Below are 22,193 nucleotides of genomic sequence, written 5' to 3'. Positions count from 1 at the left end.
GCTTTGCAGCATATAGTCCCAACTTCAACAGGGATGCTCCGAAAGGGAAAGGACAACTATCTCGAACTTTAATAAGCACACGCCTGGAGGTAGAACATATTACTAGTTATATATACCTATTCAGAAAGAAATATGTCGAAAAGTTATTTCAACCATAGCAGTTACGGTAACACTTGATTAGAAAACTATTATTTTCTCCTTGAGATCAAGGGAGGATGTGCACATAAGCAAACGCAGACTACTAGCAAAAGCCACAGGCACATCTTGATTTCTTAAAGATGCTATAGCCCAAGGGACAAGGGTGTTGTTACTCAAATTGACACTATTCACGTCTGCCTTTCATTATTTACTTTCTCAAACGGTTGCATATCTGCATTTCTTTTACCCCATAGAAACAAAGGCATACAGAGTCACTGCAGAACCAAAGATTCCAGGAATGAGACTATTTCCTCGTATATAGAGTCCAGAACCAAAATGATGAACAAATTATGAGGTGTGACCGAAATAGAATACAAGTCATCGTGTGTAAATGACAAATCAGTTTCATCCTTCAGCAGCAGATTGTCAACAATATGTTAATGAAACCCCATTAAAACCAAATCCATCTTGTGGTGACCACACGATGATTTCTTTGAGGAGTTTGGAATGTGGAAATGAGAATCAATGACCTCAAAATTAACAGGAAGAAAGTTCAGCAGACATATCTCAGGATGGTCAGAGTTGATGACGCAGAAATGGTGGGACACATCTTCTAACTGCTTCCTAGAGTTGAACTTAACAAGCAATTAAAAATGCGAGATATTAATTTTCCAGGCCAAGTCTTCTTGTTTTGCATTTATTCCTGCTCTGTTTAGAATTCTTTGCTTGCAAGATTAACAGTTAGACTAATGAATACAGTAGGTTGACTAGAACAGAAAAAAGGCAATTCACCCCGGCCCTCTTGCACTTTCAAAATCAATGTTCACATTTATTCACGCACTTCACTTTTTGCTAAAAATCCTTCAACAGAAAATCCACCTAGCTGAGGTCCTCTTCCATCTTCTATTTTGCAAGACTTGGAACCTTTACCGAAAAATGGATTAGGAACTGTTTAAATTCTTTTATATGCAGGTTTTTGTTAGCAATGATGGACAATTCAAAGATCAAGAATTAAAAGTGAATTTTGTATATATTAATATAATTATATATTATTGTATATGTGTAATTATAGAGATATGATGCAATAATTAAAGAGATAGAATAACAGATTTGGAGGAATATAATAACGGATTTAGAGGGATAAAATTGTTGATCTTTAGGGACAGAAAATGACGACCTTTAGGGATGTAATCTTTGAATATTTTCTATTTAAGAGACATTCAACCCAAATTTGACTTGGTATTAGAGCCTTCTCTTGGCCATCTAGTTTCATAGAGTCCATCTTGGTTCATTTCATTTCTTTTAAAATTTTTTTGGTTGTGTTGACTGTTCGTTAACATCTTGAACTTTTTTATCTTGGTCATTTTGGTTGTTTATTTGAGCCATAGTGTTTCTAGTTTTTATAGCTATTCAACAACATGACTTCACATCAATTCGAATCCTTTAATGTTAGCTTCAGCAAAAAAAAAAAATCATTCTTCATGAAAAATTTAATTTCAATTATTTGTCATTGAAAAAGAACTATAGGGGCATATAAATGGAAGCAATCCTGCTCCTACTGGTCTTACAAAGTTAGGTGAATGAAAGGCTAAAAATACTCGGGTGATGATATGACTTTTGGGATCAATTGACCCTCTTATTATTCTTACTCTTAGGCGTTACAAGACAACTAAGACCACGTGACATAATTTACAAAAGGTTTACAACCAAGGCAATAGCACAAAATACTTTCAATTAGAGTATGAAATTTTTAATTATTCTCAAGGAGATCAATTCGCTCAGAATTTACAGATATTATTTATGCCAAAATATCTGCCAAATCTCTTTTTGTAATTCAGGGAGTTCATGAGCAAAGCAATCGAGGCCAATTTTTGATGAAGTTGTGTTCAGAGTTTGAGTGTGTTTTCTTTAACTTGATACATCGTATCCCGCATCCCGTATCCCTCCTTGCATGTTTGTTTTAGAGAATTACTCTGTGAAGAGCAACGTTTTATCACACAAAATGCTTTAAAGCAAATAAATGATATCGCTATTGCATTTGCTGCCCAAGGTAAAGGAATACCAGGGATATGACTAGAACATAATGCTACAGTTGTAAGGAATATGATTATATTGCCAGCAATTGTGGCGAGAAATTTTGTAACTATTGTAAACAACAAAGACACACTATCAAGGAATGTCCTACACGCCCTCAAAACCATAGGGCCAATGCTTTTCAAGCTGGGATAAATGATTTTACTACTGAGAACTTATCTTTGGGACAAGTTCTTACTCCTGAAATGATAAGACAAATAATCGTGTCAGCCTCTCCAGCTTTGGGGCTACAAGGTAATGATATTACATGTAATTCTTGGCTTGTTGATTTTGGCACTTCCAGTCATAAGACCAGCTCAACTAGTATGCTAAAAAATGTTCATAATTATCACGATCCATCACAACTTTAAGTTGCCAATGGTAGTAATTTACCCATCACTAAGATTGGGATATTATTAAAACTCAATATTTTTGTATCACCAAAGCTCTCCACTAGTCTTATTTCAGTTGGACAATTTGTAGATAACAATTGTGATGTGAATTTTTCTTGCAATGGTTTTCTTGTGCAGGATCAGGTGTAAGGGAATTGCGAAGGGGCCTAAAGTTGGACGACTATTTTCTATACACTTTTTCATTTCTCACGTTCTATCTTTTGCTTGTACTTCTCCACCTAGTAAGACTGAGGTATGGTAGAAGCTCTTAGGACATTTAAATTCTATTGTGTTGTCAAAATTATCAAATTCTTATTTACTGAGGAATAAAAGTACATTTTTCACTGCTTATGTTAGTTGTTCTACTTGTAAATTGGGCAGAAGTAAGATTCTTACTTTTCCTACTTTTAGTGGTCATGCTACAAAGTGTTTTGATGTCATTCATAGTTATTTTGGGTCATTTCACCAATTATTTCTCATGCATATTTCAAGTACTTTGTGACATTTATAGATGATTATAGTCCATTATGCGTTTATTTCATGCGTTTTAAATCTGAGGTATTTTTCATATTCAAAATATTTTTGGCCTATATTAAGACTCAGTTTTTTAATTGCATCAAATTATTAAGATCTGATTTTGATCGAGAATATATGTCTTATGAATTCAAATTTTTTTTCTTGAAAAATGAATTGTTTCACAACGCTCTTTCCCATATACGTCATAACAAAATGGGATTGTTGAGTGATCTTAGGCGATTTATACACCTAAGTGTCACTATCTATGCACATTTAGCTTAGTTTTGAGGAATTTTTGATATTTTTAATGAGGCATTAAGGGTATAATTATGTATTTGTGTGTTAATTTACATGTTTAGAGTGTTTAAGGTGCATTTGAAAAAAAGTCAAGAATCAAAATGATCAAATAAAGTTTAGACGAGAAATCTAGTGGTGCTAGCTTAAGCTATGCTTGTTCTAATGTACTTTGATGAGCTTTATTATGTGGTAGGATACCATTGGATCTTTTATAAAAGATAATTGAAGCCTAAAATAAGTCATAATAAGTGGTAAAACAAGGATCAAATGTACGAGAAGATAGGAGCAAAAATGGAGCAAACTTGCACCCTTAAAGAGGTGCCTTGCGCCGCGCCCCCCAAAGCATGGGATGGTATGTGTACCGCACCCCTTATGGAGAGGGAACACTGCCTCACCCTTGATTTGGGTGGGAACTGCACCCCTAAGGCTGGCTTTTGTCCTTGCAGCGCAACGCCTCTCTCGATACATCCAAAAGTTATTTTTTTATGTCTTTAAGTGGGGGGCAATGTTGTAAATGCATGTATTTCGTGTTGGGAAGCCTATGGATGACCTAAATCACTATAGAATTAATACTTAGTCACAATTGCATGACATTTTTGGAATAACATAAGATTGGAGAGAAGATAAGGCATCCATGGGCTGGTTCTTTCTTCTTTACTTTAGTTTTCTTGGAGTTTTTACTTATGAATTCAATTATTGTGATTCTTTTAGGACTATGAGTGGCTAAAAACCCTCATTATAGGGTTGAGGTTTTTATCATTAATGTGTAATTATGGTTTTATTGTTGGTTTATATGTTTATCAAGTATGTGATTACTCTTACATTCTTGGTATACTATTCTAGCATCATGAACTTTAGAATAAATATAAATCCCAAAGTGAATTAACCATAGGAGTAGAGGGGTGGAATGAAGAATGTAAGGAGTATGTATCATGTCTTTAGTCATTAGATACTAATTGTTTAAGGATAGTTTGTGGTTAGGATAGAGATATACCTAAATGCCCTACTTGGTTAACAAAACGGGAAAACAACTTAATGCATCCGATTTAAGGACTCACATTCCTGCTTAACAATCTTTTGGGTAGATGAATTAGAGGGTGACCATCCCCAGGTTATACTATCAACCTCGTAAATCAATAATTACGATAAATACCAACACAGGCTAGAAACTAAAGTTATACATGAATGTTAAGAAAATTCCACAATCCTGAAACTCTCCATATATTGTTTACAATGCAAACTTCATATCATTGTTATTTTTGTATTTTGTTTATAAATAAAGCTCAAAATCTTGTTTGGTTAAACATCACACATACTTAAACTTACATAGTAACGCTTGAATTTGATAGTTTGCTAATTACCAAGTCTATGTTGAATCGATATTCGGCTCGTCAGAGTCACTTTACTACTTGGGTGACCACGTACACTTGCATGTGTGCTTGAGCACAATAAGTTTTTGGTACTGTTGCTGGGGACTTGCAAATTGACAACCTTCTGATTTTTAGTTTTGTTATTTTGTTTGATAAGTGATGACAACTTAGTTTTAGCTACTGCACTTACAGGTACAAGTCTGAATCTCAAGCAAGCTAGCAAGGAAAAGAAATTTGGTTGAACCATATCCTAAACTTGAGCAACACTTACATTAATTGAGGAGAGAAACAATATTTCTCTATCCTATTCCACGAGTTCAACTGGGCAAAGCCATTCCTTTAATCATGGTTGAAGAACAACAAACCCGTAGGACAGTGCGTGAAGTGGCAATCCCACTTGCAACTAATGTGACCTCTACCATCCGCATACCAGAACCTGGAGGTAGATTTGAGCTTAAGCAGAACATGGGGAAATTATTGTACAATAGAGGAAAGTTAACATGCTTGTAACATGAGGACCCATATGTCCACCTATATAATTTTTTAGAGATAAGTGACACTTTTATTCCATCTAGAGTCTCCACAGATTATGTGACGCTTACTTTCTTCCCCTTTTCACTATTAAGGAAAGCAAAGAAATGGTTGAAAACAGAACCTTCAAACTCGATCACAACTTGGGACGACTTGGCAATGAAGTTCCTCTTTCGATTCTTTCCTTATGGCAAAACTGCAAGGTTGAGGAGTGAGATCCCAAGTTTCAAACAAAAGTCAAATGAGAACCTATATCATGCATGAAGAGATTTAAGTTTTATCTTGGGAATTACCCACATCACCAATAGGACAATCAGGTAATAGCTCATACTTTTATTGAAGGAATTAACCACAATACAAAAATTTTTCTAGATTCAGTTGCAGGTGGTCAGGCTTTGGATAAAACTTATGACGAGCTATATACTCTCCTAAATCAAATTGCACAAGGTAATCCCAAATGGCAGAATGATGTATCTAAAAGTGTGGTAAAGAATCCTAAACGTATGATCAAGGTGGATAGTGTCACAACATTGGCTGCTCAGTTGGCATCCTTTTAGAACCAAATGATGACACAGTTCAACAAGTTAAGTGTAAATCAAACTCAGGCCCAAGTTAATACAATTGAGCAGGCTCAAACTTTTTGTGAAATTTGTGGAGGTGGCGGTCACTTTGAAGACTTATGTGGAGAAAATTTGGAGTTAGTGAATTTTTTGGGCAATGCACAAAAGGAGAATCAGAATTATGGTAATGCCTACAATTGCAATTGGTAGAGTCATCTCAATTACTCATGGGGCAATAATCAGGCTACTCATGGGGAAATAATCAATCTCTAACTCAACAGTTTCAACAGCAGCAGAACATTCAGAACAATACTTAGACCAGTAATATAGAAGAGACAGTGAAAAAGATCTTGGCCAACCAAGAACAAATGGTTGGGATATCAAAAATTAGAAATTGGCTCAAAAGAACTTAGAGACATAATTGGGCCAGTTAGCTCAGGCATAGAACACAAGACCTCAAGGGGGTTTGATTAGCAATATAGAAAATCTAAATAAAGTAATGGCAATCAGCTTGAGGAGTAGTAGAAATTTGATTGATAGACCTCCAAAGAAAAATCAGGACGTACAAACAGAGTTGGTCCTACAGTAAGCAGATGAGACGCAAGTGACAAATAAAAAAGCTAAAAATTTAGGTAAGTCTAAGTACCCAAAATAAAAGACAATTGAGCATACACCAGAGAGACTAAAAAGGGTAAAAAGGATGCAAGTTTTAAGAAGTTTTTTGACACATTCAGGGAACTTCACATTAACCTTCCTTTGTTAGATGTCTTGAAGAGAATGCTCAAGTATAATAAGCACTTGAAGGATATGGTGTCCAATAAGATGAAGCTTGGTGACATTAAGACGGTAGCACTTATTGAGGAGTGTAGTTCAGTGGTGATGAACAAGATGCTTACGAAGCTCAAGGACCCTGGGAGTTTCATCCTCCCTATACAAATTAGTGAAAGTGATATGGTCTATGCTTTGACTAATTTGGGGGCAAGCATAAATTTGATGCCCCTACCTGTGTTTAACACTCCGAGTTTAGGAAAACTGAGGCCATATTTAGTTGTACTCTAAATGACGGTAAAAAAAGAATGGTTTTCGAAGAAATCATAGAGGATGTCCTCATTAAGGTTGGTAGGTTCATTATTCCAGCTAAATTTATTGTTCTTGATTATGATGTAGATGATAGGGTACCAGTCATATTGTGAGGTTCTTTCTTGGCAATTGGAAGAGTAGTGATAGATGTGAAAGTAGGTACTCTATAAATAAGATTGAATTATAAAGAGGTGGTCTTTAGAGTGTAGAAAGTACTCAATACACCCTTACACTACAAATATTTATGTATAATCATAGCGATAGAAGAAAATAATTGAGGGGTGAAGGAGTGCAAACGTCTAATGACCTTTTTGGACTCTCTCATAGAGTTCCCTAAAGCAAAAATTAAGCTCGAAATTGAGGAACTTGAAAAAGTAAGCTTAGAAAGACCTACAGAACTTGAGCGTAAACACTCAAAAGGTCATAAAAGAGTAAAAAATGGGCCTCGAGTAAGAGGAAAAGGATGAGAGATTGCGGTTAAGAGTTGTGATGTAAGTAGTGTCGCGATAATAAATCAGGCACTGCTAGGGAGGCAATCCAATTTGAGGTAGTATTTTTAATCTTCTTAGTCTTTTGTCATAACCCAAAATAGGGCTTGACTGTGATGGGTATCTAAAGTCCACCGAGGATTGGAGACCACCCTTGTGTACCCTAGCCAACCAAAACACAATACAGCTAGCAACGGATGAATTTCAAACATATAACAAGATAGGAAACTCAATTAAATCATAAAGAAATCTAAGAACTTTAACATCCATCCCAATACACAGTAATCCACAAAGCCTCTAAATCCAAGAATAACCTAAATTGGGACACGCCCCCGACCATAGCCAAAAGAGACCAAAAAAATAATTATCCAAAACAAAATGAAACAAGAACTTGAAATAAGGGTCTTCCAAAGTATGAAATCTCACCACTTCAAGCTGACTCACGATAGATCCAGGAATCACCTAATCATTATTCAAGAAAAGTAGAAGTGTCTTTGTTCCCTACATCACGTGGGGATACAACGTCCGAAGATGGTCGGCAGGGTGAGCGCTAACATGTATCGCAGGGTAGGGATAAGATAATGCTGACTCAAAATCTTGTACAAACTCAATGTACATGTTCACATATATGCATACATACATATATATACAAAATGCTGGGATAGGGAACAAGGTTTAGCATAAAATTTAAAATCATTAACCTGTACTATGTAGCTCTAACCATCCTAAGGGTACCCACAGGCTATATGGGTTCAACTACCCCTGCTAAAAGGGACCCAGTATGTGTTGGCCGTACGAACCAGGAAAATCCAAGGATGAGCTAGGGAATACCTCGACCCTAGCCAATCCAAAGTATGTATATAAGTGTGAACCATGCACACGATCATAAAGGCCCCACACCAATAAATGTGGTTTCTAGTATCGGTCCCCTCGGGACCTCCACCTTCTACAGTGAGCTACACAACTCTCTTTAAGCCCGATCAAAACAAGTTTCACATAACCCATCCATTTAACAAAGGAATTATCCATTAAGGCATCAACCACAGGTATCATCATACTATCACGCTTGCAAGCTTATAATTATGCCATACTAATTCTATTAACCTGGGGGAATACCATGACCCCCTTTGTTCATTAAGTCTAGTTGGAGGAATGCCACAACCCCCTTTGTTCATTAAATCAAGTTTAAAATAAAAAACATAGCCAACAAGGCCTTCAAAACCCATTGTTATCGATTTAACCATTTATGCAATGCAATAGTTAGGGAAATAAGCTAAATCATGTGATTAACCATATTTTAAATTCAATTATGGAAGTGGGTTAAGGGAACACAATTTTTAAAACCAAAATCCAAACTAAAATCATCAAATTTAGGGGAATAACTTGTCCCTCATTCCATTATCCATACCCATGGACCCTAATGGGTTTCAAAATACATAAATAAAGCATGAACACTTGCATTAAAACCATGGAAATTCAAATTAAGTAACAATTCTTCCAAAACTCTCAACCCAAATCAAAATCCATATTTAAATCTACATGATTAACCATTTAAACACATACTTTAAAAAAACTTTAGGAGGAGAGGTACAGGCCTGAAAGTATCACAATTATGGAGAGAAATCATCACTTGGAAGCTCTAAATATCAACCTTGAGAAACCCTAGCTTGTTCTTGACTTAGGGATTTGCGAGTTTTTAAGACTTATTTTATTTGATAAAGGATGAAAATAACCCCTTTTTGGTTTTTTATGGATGTGGGGTCTAAGTGGAGAAAGAGAAAATTGACCAAAGTGCCCTTAATGAAATACTAAAAAATTATCGCTCAGTTATTACGGGTCACCTTACGACTCATAACAACTGACTACTAGTCATCCCCATGACTCGTAGTCTAGGAAGTGTACTAAAGAACCTTGACATTGACCTTACGAGTTATACCATATGAATCATAGTCCAACATTCTGACTCATAGGTTCCATTTATAACCACAATAGAAACAAGGGATCACTATGTTGGTGGAACTACGAATCCTATGTTATGACTCATAATATCTCACAATGAATCATATGGTCTTAATAATATTCAGGGTAGAAACTTTGGTACCTACACTTGTCACCCTATGATTAGGGTCCTACAACCCATAATGACACCTACGACTTATAAGGTGAGTCGTAATTTAGGCAGTAAGCTCAAAGTTAAGAAATTTTCAGAGGCAAAAATTTGGGGTGTTTTATTTTTCTTTGGTATCACCTTTGTTTTTCGTTTTGTGTGAACAAGTTGAATAAAAGTCTGAGTACTAGAGATCTGAACTAAAGAGCATGGAAAAGGTGAATGTGGGGTCCAGTGAATCTCTTTTATTATCATAATACTACTAGCTAGGTGATGTGCTATAAAAATATAGCACTTACGATGTTTAAAAGTATGAGAATATGCATGTACTTAAGGCTATTTAGTTATATTTGATGTGTTTTTGGAGTGTTTTACATGTATTTAGGTTTCGGATGCTAAATTCAAGAAAAAGATGAAAAGTGATGTTTTTAGCTACTTATTTGATCTTTTTTAGGTATTCGTGACTCTTTCTAGATGTCCGTGAGCAATTCATGTGATAAAAGTTGAAGATTTGAGGCTTGGTTGCAAGTGTTGGGAGGCCTGGCACTTACCTATTGTAATGCCCCAGGAGTACATCCTAGATGCCATACGGTGCTTACAGTAACACGTAATCACAAGCTAACCCATGAGCTGGTACTGGCTGGGATCACTGAATAAACTTATAATAAAGGATACATATATGCGGAAAACAAAGCTGGATACACCATAAGGTTTAAACATTTCAAAAAATATTTCTGAATTAATATGCCTGAAAACAAATGTCTGAAAACAATACTGTAAAGATTGTCAACAACAACTGATGACTAACTAACTATCTGTAAGTGTCTTAAAGCCTCTAACTGACTGACTGTGAAGTTGATGGGACAAGTCCCTAATTAACTCCGGTTGACTACTTGACAGCGCCCAAGCGTACACGCAAGTGTACATGGTCTACCAAGTTGTATAGTGGCCTTCAAGAAAGCTGAGTTATCGACCACACAGGGTCTAGATTTGGCAATGATTAGATTTTAGTTCACACTCTAGATTCAATTGATGCAAGAGTAACCAAATAAAGAGTTTAGAAATTGTAAATTAAAACTAAATAATACAGAGAGTAAAGGTCTTGAGATAACCAATGAGAGAAAACCCAGGGTTGAAGCACTCTAAACAATCATCTTATGCTATTGGATTTCATTCGTTAACTTGCTTAACTTGATTGTTGATTCGTAGGGTTAATTACGCAATTATGGTTTCCCAACCTCTAATCTATTACCTAAGTTGAACCGTACACCTACATCGTTGAGTAGAGATGTAATAATTCACTTAAGTTCTTAACAAATATCATCCTACATATGAATCAAGTAAGGTATCTAAGTACATCCCTGTCCTAGATACTAATTCAAGTTTCTTATTTTATAAAGAATCAAGAATCATACTCTGCTTATTCCCATGTTCTATCGCCCTATTCCCTCTCCCGAGTTCACAAGGTTGACAATGGATGTATTCTAAGGGTCGCGAATCCTTAAAATAGTTAAAACAAGAATAAGCAAACAACCAATATTGATAAGCAAAGCAAACAAACTTAATCCATAGCAATAATAATCATGTTCTTTGTTTCAACCCAAAAAGGGGATGTTTAGCCACGCATAGTCATAATCATAATCACAATGTTGTAATTAACGACTAAAAACATGAATGAACTAAATGAAATTAATAAAAACCTAGTTATGAAGTTGTAACATCCCTTTTCTCTCCAAAATATGTCAAAAGATATGTAAAAACATGATACATCATGTATATAGCATAAGGGTAAGCCAAGTCCATCTAGGAGTCAAATTGGCATCAAACGCCCAGGTGTGGAATGGAGTGTGCATCGCACCCTCTATTCCTATGGAATGGGGCTTGTGTCATACCCTGTATTGCATAGTACTAGAGCATGCGACACATGCTAAGCACATTCAGCTCTAAAAGCATTCTACATCATCATATTCAGGTCCAAAAGTATTCTACATCATCACATCATATGAATTAGAAGCACAAACAACACTAAACCTTTTACAATGAATTAAAAACAAGAGCTTAGACTAGGTTGAATTCCATGATCTTTCACTTTAAGTTCCCACTCTTTTCTTTTGCTCATATGAACTTTGTACACTCCTAATACTTGATTATACATATCATTAAAAACATAAGGAATGCATATAACTCAATAGAATCCAACACGATAGACTAGAAAAGCAACTAGCTCACGCTAGGAAGACTAGTTTTCTATATTGAACTCAAATTGACTCTTTTAAGTAGAAGCTTACTTGGACTTCACTTGGAACCTTATAAATACATGATTTAACAATTTTATACACATTTTTCTTATTATCAACCCATATATCATAGAATCATCCTCAAAACAAGGCTAAATAGGCTAGAATAGTGATGCTAGAATGCATAAATACACCCAACATCACCACCCCACACTTAAAGCCTTATTCATCTTCGAACAACTCTTAACTATAATCATCATCAACTAAGGAGACTCTACACTTCTACTAAATGCAAGATACTCAAGCTAGTACTACAATGACTACATAGAATGCAAGTTACTGCACTAAGCATATTATTTTCACAATTGAAAGCTCTTGAACACTACTCCAAAACATTCTAGCCTCAAGAATTTACTCACCTAGTGGAAAACTCATGCATATTGCTCAATCAAGGACATCATACAAGTCACCCACATTCATCAAACATGTGCTGATCACAACAAGAGAGTTACCCATTATCGCTCACAGTAATGCAATTCATAATATGATGGGTACACGAATCAAATTACGCCCACTCTCAAAAAAAATTCACAAGTTACACACAATGAGCCATAGGCTTGCCCTTAGTGTACTGCTCCACTAATGGTCAAATGTAAATCTTAGGATTAATTAGGACTTTTTCAGGTTGTAATGTAGACTAAGGGATGGGTAGTAACTATTTGAGAATAGTGACTAACCTCTCTAAGAACTTTAATACACTACATTAAACATTTAAAATCACTCTCCAACAACTAAATTACACTTATTTATTCATCAATACCTTTTGTTTTTGCCCCATCTCTTTTAAGCATTTTCACAAACACGTGGTGGACACACGTTTACTACCACAAGGATCAATTTTTCTCTTTTTCACAATCATGGAAATATTTATAACATCAATTATATCACAACCATTCACCACACATCAATTATACACCAATAACTGTTACCTTGGGGCATCAATTTTACCTTTTTTTTCTTCATCAATTTCTCAAACTCCTTTCTCAATTTTTTTTTCAATTAAATCACTTAGGAGCTTTTTAGATAAAATTATGGTCTATCAAAGAAGGGATTAGGCTACATCTGAGGCTACCAAAGAAAAAGCTAAAGGCTCAATAGGGGTTAAATAGGAAAAAACTCAAGGGTAGAACAACTAGAAGGTATAAATAAGGCTATCAAAGAAATGCCTATATCATCTCCTAAACTCACATTATTTATTTCGCTTCACACATACACCGGTCAAGTTCTAGATATCACACACAACAAGGAATATACAAATACCTCACATCACATATGGTACATGCTTAACTCAATAGGATCATCATAAACTCCCAACCAAATAATAACACAAATTTAAAATGAAGCCAACAAGAGCAGGAGTCATAACTTGAGCCTAGGAGTCTCAAAAATAGTAATTCACACAATCAACATGCTTTTACAAATAAACCCACCTTCATCATGTAATCACAAATAGCACAAGCAAGAATATCTCACATAAGATTTTTTATTGAGTCAAAATTTGGGAATTTCCCCACCCCACACTTAAAAAGCTACTTTGTCCCCAAAGTGAATTTTAAAGGTAAGAGATAGAAATACTCCCTGAGGCCTCTAGGCCTAGCTATTTGCATCTTTTTGCATTACGGAGGTTCATGAGACCCACACTCAGTCTTTGCCATGCTTCTTAGCTTAAGTTTATGGTACTCAGACTTTCCATTAACCTGTGACTCAACCAAAAACAAAAAACTATGTGAAATAAAAAACTAAAAAGTAAAAAGAAAACATACCTAATTATCTTGGGTTGCCTTCCAAGCAACGCCTGATTTAGTATTGCGACATGGCCTAACTCAACTTAACCATATTTCTTTATCTTTTTCCTCACACTTGGAGGTCTTCTTATTATCTTTTTTCACCCCTTTTGGGTGTGAATTCACAAGAGCAGTAGGTTTCTCAACTTTAGCCTTTTTAGGCTCATCAACTTCCATCATTTTAGGCTTAGGAGATAGAGTCTTAGGCTGCTCAATTGGGTAGTTTAAAGTGGTCTTTTATGGACTAGTCACCCCATATTTGTCCCCTTCAATAACATTGATCATACATAAATATTTAACTTGGGATGTAATTTTGGGTGCTTTGTATACATCAAAAACCACTCTTTATTCTCTACCTCATTTTGAGCGTGCCTTCTTATTATACCCCATACTTTTTCTAGCTTAAATTCATTCCTAGAATGTTAAGGGTGAGATTAAAAAATGAATAACATTTATTTCATATGGAATTTTCCGTATTTAGACCTTCCACTGTGTGGAAAATTGAATAAGATTTCCATCGATACCAAATTAGCCTAAATCCGATGCTCGATTAAGAAGTTATGGTGATTTTAGTAAAGTAGTGTGACATCTGGACTAGCACCGTGTCGCGATGAGGGCTCAATTCCTATTTGTCAATTTTAGTGGACCTCTGCGATAAGATCACATCGCGGAGGAGCCCAATTTCCTAGTTGTCCATTTCAAGTAGGCCAGTACGATCATACCGCATCGCACCAATGGTCAAAATGGTATTTCTGTAGTGCACCACAATAGCTCTGTGTCGTGGAGAACTTCCAGTTACCAATTGTCCAATTTCCAGTGAGCCACCATGATAGTGGCGCATTGCAGTGGCATAAAGATTCAAAAATTATTTGCGTTTTTCCAGTTCCATTAAAATATTAACAAGGGGCACTTTGGTCAATTCCCAAGCCCCAATCCATCCAAAACAAAGAATTAAGCATATCCTAAGCACTTTATGCATAATTTTATCTTTTTTTTCTCAAAGAAAAATCCTAGAACTCAAAGGCTTCTTCTCCAAGAGATGAAACTCCACTATTATTTCTCCAAGAAAGCTCCAAATTAAGGATTCCCAAGACAAGATAATTAAGAACTCATCTGAACTCAAATAGGAATTCTTAATTCAAGATTCTTCATCTAATCATCTACCAAGGTATGTGGGGTTTATGAACAAGGATCTTCTTTCATTATTGTGCCCAAAACCAAGTTTTATTTCAAATCTATATGATTTTGAATGATTATACATGAATTTTAAATTAGGTTTCATACCCATTATTCCTATTTCCAAGATTATGAGTTTTGAAAGATTTTGAAGATGAATTGCATGTCTATTTTCATATTTTCATACCTATTGCAGTAATTTCTAAATTTTGAGATGAATTATTATTGTTTTCATTATCAAGCATGATTATTATAATGTTTTGACATGAACTTGAAGCATGTGTTTAATGCCCAAGATTATATGTTGATATTTCAAGAAAAATGATGCTTTAAGCATCTTATGAGCAGATTATTTTTAGTTTTTCTATAAACTTTGATCTTTTGATCTTCAGATAAGTTTTGGAATCCACTATACAGATTTATTATAGATTACAGAAATCAGAACAACTTTATTTACAGATTGAATCAGATAAATACATAATTGGTTTTATAATAAACCCTTATGCTAGTTTTAAAATAGATTTCCAACAGAATAAGTACAGATTTAAAGGGAGTAGTATTTAGCCTCGAGCGGGAAGTGTGGAATTAGCGTGCCCTATTTTCCACAGAACTACGTAGCTAACGTAGGTACAGATTATCAGATTATTCCCACTTCTACATGGATGACAGTTACAGATGTGATAACTTACCTTAGGTTATATTCCTTGGCAAGAGTATGACACCTCTCCCTATAGTGAGGTTTTCCTCTTAGGTGAACGAGATGTTGGACTCTTTGTTAGCTTACATAGTTTATGTCGGTTAAGAGAACCTCCCTTTTAGTAAAAGTAAATAAACAGCTTTTGAGTAACTTCCCTAATAGAAAAGAATAACAGAAAAGCTTTTAAGAAAACTAAGTGTAAAGGCTCACAACTTTACTCAGATTATGCTTAACAAAAAGATAATAGTTATAGATTTCATCTTTCGAATTTCAGATTTAGAAGTTAGCTCTTTTTACACTTAGACAGTATGACTTACAGACAGAACATTAGTACAACTTTCAAAACTAAGTGTAATGACTCACTAGTTTACAAAGTATGATTGTTATTCATGATTTCAGATTTTAGTATTTCAGACATTCCAACTTATGTGAGTTATTTATATTTAGCATGCATTGTTTTACAAATTGTGATGATGAGATGATGTTTTACTTATGTATTTCACCCCATATACTCAGTATAACCTCAAAGTACTGATTCACATAGACGTCTATATGCTATATTATCTTATAATGTAGGTTCAGGTGATCAACATCAACAACGTGAGTAGTTCAAGCATCTCCATCTACATCCAACAATTAGTGAGTCCTTATAGTTTAGGGACTTATTTATTCAGATTTTGTAGCCTATTTGTTTATATGATTCAATACTCTTTTTTCAGACAGTTCGAGTTAGCTAGGGGTTTGTCCTAGTGACTCCCTAGTTATTAGTAGTAGAGGCTTGTCAGACTACTAGATTTGATTCAGACTTATAGTATTTATTTTCAGACATTACATTCAGATTATTGTTAGCTATCTCAGACAATTTTTTTGCATTTAGTATGACTTTTATGTCTATATTTTCTTTTTTATGAGATTCAGATTTAGTAGAAGACAGATAGGGTTAGCTTAAGGCTACTCATAGTCTTGAGCACTGTGTGACATCTCAGGATCAGATTTCGGGGCATTACAAACTTGGTATCAGAGCTTAAGGTTTTTAAGAGTCCTAGGGGGTCAGGCAAGCCATGTTACATAGAGTCTTGATATGTGAAGCATGCCACATTTATGAGCAAAAGGCTATGGACGTTCTTAGGAAATTGTCTCTTTCTTTCATGATCTATCATACTTACAGTATCTATATCTGCTTTTAACTCGTGCTCTTATGTTATAGTTAAATATAATTCCTCATCGATATAACACCCGTATAAAAGATAACTGGCCACCCCAGCTTGCTGATCCTGTGAGTGAGAACAGATCCTATGCTTAGTTTAAGGCTGCCTTTCACGTGTTGGCCCAGGCAATGACTGCCAGTGTTCAGGGCAACCATCAGGCTGTAGTCCCACTTCAGCAGAATAGTGATTTAGCAGCAGCTAGAATTAGAGACTTCATAAGAATGAATTTGCTAGAGTTCTTTGGGTCGAAAGTAGGTGAGGACCTAAAATTTTATTTAGCTAAGGTGAAGAAGATCACCCAAATTATGCATATTTTTAAGGAGAAGAGTGTAGAGTTAGCATTCTATAGGTTGAAGGATATAGCGTATGATTGGGCAGTTATATGGAAGAATAGTAGAGGTAAGAATGCAATTCCTATGAGTTGGCAGGTATTTTGAGATGCTTTTCTAGACAGTTGTTTTCACGTGAAATAAGAGAAGGTAAGATAGAGGAGTTTGTGAATTTTCAGCAGGGATCAATGACAGAGAAAGAGTACTGACTTAAGTTTAACCAATTGTCTATGTATGCCCCAGATACGATGGCTGATCCTAGGGCAAGTAAGAGTAAGTTCATTATTAAAGTATCTATCTTGGTAGTTAAGGAGTGTAGGACTGCCATGCTTATTAAGGACATATATCTTTCTAGATTGATAATTCATGCTTAGCATATTGAGGTAGAGAAGTTAAAGGGAAAAGATAGAAATAATAAGAGGGCTAGAACAGGGTAGTTTGAGTATGAACATGCTAGGTCTGGAGGGGGAAATCATTTGTAGTTTCAGAATCACTCATCTATGCCAGCACCATCTTCATCTAGTGATCCTACTCTTAGAGCTAGGTAGGAGCAGTGGGGTAAGTCCTCTATGTCCAGATCTCAGAATAGTATGAGTTAAAGGCCAAAATATTCTCTATGTGCTAAGTGTGGTAAGAATTATCCTGAAGAGTGCTTGGATGGACAGAAGAGTTGTTGTGGTTGTAGTAAGTTAGGTCATGGAATTAGAGAGTGTCCACATGGTAAGCAAGAAAATAGAGATGTTTGTCTCCAGACTCAGGCTACTAGTGCACCAGCTCCTTTATGTCACCCAGTTCCTCCACAGGATGCATCATCTAGTACCAGTGGCGGTCAGCGCCAAAATTAATTTTATGCTTTACCATCTCATCCGGAGAAGAAAGATTCGCCAGATGTTGTTACTGGTATGCTTCGTGTCTTTCATCTTGATGTTTATGTGTTGTTAGAACCTGGGTCAAGTTTTTCTTATGTTACCCTGTTAGTTGCAGTAAATTTTGAGGTAAGTTCTGAAAAGATTCCTGAGCCTTTCTTAGTTTCTACCCTAGTAGGTAATCAATTGTTGCTAAATAGATCTATAGAAAGTGTCATATCACTGTCCTTGATAAAATTATGTTAGCAGATCTAATAAAGTTAGATATGGTTGACTTTGACCTTATTCTTAGTATGGATTGGCGCCATTCCTATTATAAATCCATATATTGTCGCACCGGAGTGGCGAAGTTTCAGTTTCCAGATGAGCCAGTCTTTGAGTGGAAAGGTAATTCAGTGACCCCCAAGAGTCATTTCATATCTTACCTTAAATCCAGAAAGTTAATTTCCAAAGGGTGTATCTACCATCTAGTTCAAGTCAAAGACACTAAGTCTGAGACTCCAATAGTAGAATTTATTATTGACCTTCTTCCAAATATTCAACCCATCTCAATATCTCTATATCGTATGGCTTCCACCGAACTTAAAGAGTTAAAAGAGCTACTCAAGGATCTTTTAGATAAAGGTTTCATAAAGCCTAGTATTTCTCCATGGGGCACTCCCATTCTATTCCTATGAAAGAAAGATGATTCTTTACTTATGTGCATTGACTATCGTCAGCTGAATAAAGTTACAGTAAAAAATAAATATCCTCTTTCTAGAATTGATAACTTATTTGATCAACTCCATGGTGCAAGTTATTTCTCCAAGATAGACCTTAGATTCGGCTATCATTAACTTAGAGTAAGGGAGTATGATATTCCAAAGATAGCTTTCAGAACCCATTATGGTCATTTTATGTTTCTAGTCATGTCCTTCGGGATAACTAATGCCCCAACAACCTTCATGGACTTGATGAACAGAGTGTTCAAACAGTAGCTGGACATGTTATTATAGTCTTTATCGACGATATCCTTGTCTACTCTTGTAGTTAGGATGATCATGCATGCCATCTTAGAATTATATTGCAGACTCTTAGAGATCACCAGTTTTTTACCAAATTCAGTAAGTGCAATTTTGGCTAAGGTCAGTAGCTTTCCTTGGTCATATCATTTCTAGTGAAGAGATTAAAGTTGATCCCCAAAAGACTAAAGCCATAAGAAATTAACCTAGACCTATCTCTCCGTTAGACATTAGGATTTTCTTGGGTTTAGCGGGCTATTACAGATGTTTTGTTGAGGGATTCTCATCTATTTTGTCTCTTATGTCTAAATTAACCCAAAAGAAAGTTAATTTCAAGTGGTCAGATTCCTGTGAGAAGAGTTTTCAGGAGTTGAAGACTTGACTCACTTCAGCCCAAATTTTAGCATTACCCGATGTTACAGATGGTTTTGTGGTGTATTGTGATGCCTCTAGAATTGGTTTTTGTTGTGTTTTGATGCAGAGAGGTAAGGTTAAAGCCTCTAACTCTAGACAGCTTAAGCCTCACAAAAAAAAATTATCCGACCCATGATCTTGAATTAACTGTTGTCGTGTTTTCTTTGAAAATCTAGAGACATTATCTTTATGAGGTGCATCTTGATGTGTTCACGGATCACAAAAGTTTGCAGTATGTGTTTACTCAGAGGGAGTTGAATCTTCGAAAGAGAAGGTGGTCAGAATTGTTGAAGGATTATGATATGAGCATGTTATATCATCCGGCAAGGCCAATATAGTGGAAAACACCCTTTGTAGATTGTCTACGGGCAGTGTTACTCATGTGGAGAATAATAAGAAGGAGTTAGTTCAGGAAGTTCATCGATTAGCTAGATTGGGCATGATATTGGTTGATTTAGCTGAAGAAATATTTGGGTTCAGAGTAGTTCTGAATCTTCTCTAGTTTTGAAAGTGAAAGAAAGGCAAGATAAGGATTCTAGTTTTGTCAAACAAAAGAAGTCAGTTAAAGACCAAAAGGTAGATCTTTTCTCTTAAGGGGGAGATGGTGTGTTGAGATACCAGAGTAGATTATGCTTGCCATTGTTGATGATTTGAGACAACGGATTATGGCTGAAACACATGGTTCACATTATTCCATCCATCCAGGAGCCACCAAGATGTACCATAACTTGCGGGAAATCTTTTGGTGGAGTGGTATGAAGAAAGTTATAGATGAGTTTGTAGCCAAGTATACAACTTATCAATAGGTTAAGGTAGAGCCCCAAAGACGTAGTGGTATGTTGCAAGAGTTTGGTATCCCTACTTGGAAGTGGAAAGAGATAACTATGGACTTTGTGTTTGGATTACCCATTCGCGTTGTTAGCATGATTTAATTTGGGTTATTGTAGACAGATTGAGTAAGCACATTTCTTGCTAGTTCACACGTCTTACTCAGCTGAAGATTATGCTAAGCTGTATATTAGATAATTAATCAGATTGCATAGAGTTTCTTTGTCCATCATCTCAGATAGGGGTACCCAGTTTACCTCTCAATTGTTGAGAGCCTTTCAGAAGGATCTTGGTATCCAAGTTCGCTTTTCATCCATAGATAAAAGATGGTCAGGAAAAAAGGACCATTCAGACTCTAGAGGATATATTGAGGGCTTGTGTTCTTGATTTCAAAGGTAGTTGGGATAAACATTTGCTGTTGATCGAGTTCGCTTACAATAACAGTTATTATTCTAGTATTTGAGGTTCCTTATGGGCAAAGATATAGATTGCCATTTGGTTGGTTCAAAGTGGGTGAGGCCGCTTTGATTGGGCTAGACATGGTGTTTAAAGCCATGGAGAAAGTTCAATTGATTTAAGATAGATTGAAAGCATCTTAGAGTCATCATAAATCTTATGAATACATAAGAAGAAGAGATCTTGAGTTTGAGGTTGATTATCTTGTGTATTTGAAAGTTTCACCCATAAAGGAGGTAAAGAGATTTGGAAAAAAAGGGAAGCTTAGTCCCCGATATGTAGGCCTATTCAGGATTTTGAGTCGTGTTAGAAAGGTGGCGTACAAACTCGAGCTACCCGTAGATCTATCCTCAGTTCATCTAGTATTCTATGTGTCCTTGTTGAAAAAGTGCATGGACGATTCAACCGTTATAGTCCCTTTAGAAAGCACAGATGTTTAGAATAGCCTTTCATATGAAGAAGTTCCAGTAGAGATTCTTGATCATCAGATCCGTAGACTAAGGAATAAGAAGTTCTCTTAGTCAAAGTTCTGGGGTGAAATGTCCGTTGAGGGTGCTACTTGGGAAGCAGAAGTAGACATGCGTACCAAGTATCCTCATCTTTTCTCCTCAAACTCAGATTCAGCCGAAGGTAATAGACTTCTTTCATCCAATTTTTTCCAGTCCCAGATTCAGGTATATAGTTATTTTCATGTCACCCTATGCACTCACAGATCAGTTCAGATACTCAGTATGCTTTAGATTCAGTCATTTAATTTATTTCAGTTGTGCATTATAGCCTGTAGCCTCAGATTCCATAGTATTCTTATAGCTATCCATATTCGAGGACGAATATTCCCAAGGGGGAGATATTGTAATACCCCGTACTTTTTCTAGCTTAAATTCATTCCTAGAATGTTAATGGTGAGTTGAAAAATGAATAACATTTATTTCATATGGAATTTTCTAGATTTAGACCTTTTATTGTTTGGAAAATTGAATAAGCTTTCCATCAATACCAAATTTACCTAAATTCGATGCTCGGTTAAAAAGTTATGGCAATTTTAGTAAAACAGTGTGCCATCTGGACTAGCACTGCATCGCGGTGAGGGCTCAGTTACCATTGGTCAATTCCAGTGGACCTCCGTGATAAGCTTGCATTACGGAGGAGCCCAATTTCCCAGTTGTCCATATCCAATAAGCCAGCATGATATTACCGCATCGCGCCAACGGCTAAAACGGTATTTCTATAGTGTACCGTGATAGCTCCGCGTCGCGGAGAACTTCTAGTTCCCAATTGTCCAATTTCCAGTGAGCCACTGCGATAGTGGTGCATCGCAGTGGCATGCAGACTCGGAGCCTTTTTGCCCTTTCCCAGTTCCATTTGAATATTAAAAAGGGGCACTTTGGTCAATTCCCAAGCCCCAATCCATCCAAAACAAAGAATTAAGCATACCCTAAACACTTTATGCATAATTTCATTCTTTCTTTCTCAAAGAAAAATCCTTGAACTCAAAGGCTTTTTCTCCAAGAAATCAAATTCCACCATTCTTTCTCCAAGAAAGCTCCAAATTGAGGATTCCCAAGATAAGATAATCAAGACCTTA

The 22,193-nt window shown here is 35.9% G+C and overlaps 1 non-coding gene across 1 annotated transcript; it reads right to left on the bottom strand.

The window, feature by feature from the left end:
- Nucleotides 1-5,518: 5,518 nt before the first annotated feature.
- Nucleotides 5,519-5,624, bottom strand: LOC124889144. The gene has a single exon (XR_007047757.1). It is a non-coding gene; the product is annotated as a small nucleolar RNA R71 (small nucleolar RNA).
- Between the last annotated feature and the right edge of the window lie 16,569 nt (nucleotides 5,625-22,193).

Source organism: Capsicum annuum, chromosome 11 (genome assembly GCF_002878395.1).
Source record: "Capsicum annuum cultivar UCD-10X-F1 chromosome 11, UCD10Xv1.1, whole genome shotgun sequence".
NCBI lineage: Eukaryota > Viridiplantae > Streptophyta > Magnoliopsida > Solanales > Solanaceae > Capsicum > Capsicum annuum.
Note: the sequence above shows the minus strand (reverse complement) of the source record. Positions and strands in the feature narration are given on the sequence as shown.